This window comes from Protomyctophum bolini (genome assembly GCF_963924005.1).
Source record: "Protomyctophum bolini genome assembly, chromosome: 9".
In the NCBI taxonomy this organism is placed as follows: Eukaryota; Metazoa; Chordata; class Actinopteri; order Myctophiformes; family Myctophidae; genus Protomyctophum; species Protomyctophum bolini.
In genome coordinates, this window is record NC_137870.1 from 34,160,259 (window position 1) to 34,162,262 (window position 2,004).

Genomic DNA, 2,004 nt, shown 5'->3' on the forward strand with positions numbered 1-2,004 from the left:
GTTTACACAAACACTCAAAACTGGTCTTTCATTATCAATGGCATTTATGTTTGTGTTAGTATACAAAGTTTGTGTTTACAAATTACACGCACACGCCCCTCAGTAAAAATAAAAGTAGAATTGCTCTGACCCTGGGGGCTTGTCTCCTGCAGCCTGCAGGCACTGAAACCATGCCCATTCATGGGAGAACAGGGATAACATGCTGGTGTGACCCTCCCCCACCCAGGGAAACTGACTGATGACTCATCAAGCCATGATTTAGCCCGCCCGAAAATCATAAACTGAAAAATGGTTTAAAACTGTTTAAAGGCCAAGGGTCTAACTCCAATTATGACATTATGCTTAGTATGCGTCTTTTTTACATGTTACCAGAGCCATTAGCTACTTTTAAACATGAATAATGTGTTTAGAAACTTTCCCCTCTAGCATTTAGGGTCTTAACTCTTAATAGAATTAAGAACCAGCCTTCATTGTGGTCAGTGTCCGCCCTGAAACTGGAAGGTCAGGGTTCAATCCCATGGGCAATGATTGTTTGTTTGTTTGTTTTATTCCCCCGAATGAATCGCGTTTATGAGCCGCATAACTTACTCAAAAAGTTGAGAAACTTATTATTATTATTATTGAGTGGTGCAACCACTCCAAGGAACAGCAATGTCCGTGTTCAACTACTGTATGTGTGGTTAACCTATGTGACGTTAATGAGCACCAGTATGAGTACCGGTAGGGGCGCTGTTGCACCACTCGGTTCACACGGGTGTGATTTTATATTAATGGCAAGTATTTCCTACAGCTTTAAGTCCAAAAATCTGAACTAACCCTTTAATGCCTAAAAATCCTATATGTCAGGCAGAATGATGTAATTTCTGATCGGTGTTACAATTGCCCCTTCTTACGATTGCCCCCCAAATCTAGACATTTTTTCTTATATTTCCCTTTTTCACTTCAAATCGACCAAACACTCTTTATTATAATGTCTCTGAGATTCCAACAATCTTTATTGATTTATTGATATATTATTGTTTTGTTGATTGATTGATTGATTGATTGATTGATTGACTGACTGATTGATTGATAGATAGATCAGGGATTTTGTTAAATAACTCATCGATATTGCAACTTATTTCATGTTACACTTTAACATTGCTTAAATAACTATCATGGAAATTAGAAAGCTCTTTCGGTCTGAATTGAATGGCACAGCTTCCTAATCTCCATATGAAATGTATGCAACAAAGGAGAAAATTAGTCCCAAAGAGTAATTGTCTAAAAGATGGGCCTTGTCAAATTAGGCACAAGAGAGTGAAAGCGCTAGTTTTAGAGCATGAGCATATATCAGCACCAGTCAAGTGTTGAATTATTCTTATACTTAGTTCTCTCATACTCTTTTTTGACTCAAAGTAATTATAATATGCAGTAACTGCTTATCAAAAATTAATCCCACAGCATTTTCTTAAATGGGGTTGAATCAGCTTCAACTAGGTATTTCGATAGTCCTCTTTGTCATGGGGACACAAAAACAGTTGTCAAAGAACAAGAAACTAAATTCTAGTGAATTCATTCCTCTGAGCCAATAGCTATGTTTGAAACTGTACATTTCATTATCAGCCAACGTCAACTTAATGTAACTCAATGAACCATAAACTTGTTGTCCTAGCATACTGTAAAACTGAACATGTAAACATTAGAGACCATCTACAGTTCAAAACACGCCATGGCATTGCTCAACTTTCATGGCACTTACTCTGACCTTGAAATCCAAGAAATGACTTCAAGGAAGTTTCAAGATGGTTTACATTCCACAAACAAACTTTAATCCACATTTAACACATAGGAGGAAAGGAGACAACAGTTTCAGATGTTTATATTATTTCAAACCTCTGCCTGCCTTCACTGAAATAACACTGGGCTTTTTATAACATCCCAAGTACTAGTCAGATTTGCAGCTACCACTCAACCGACTCCGTGGTGCACATGATTAGTCGGGATATTTGGCTCAAAAACAGT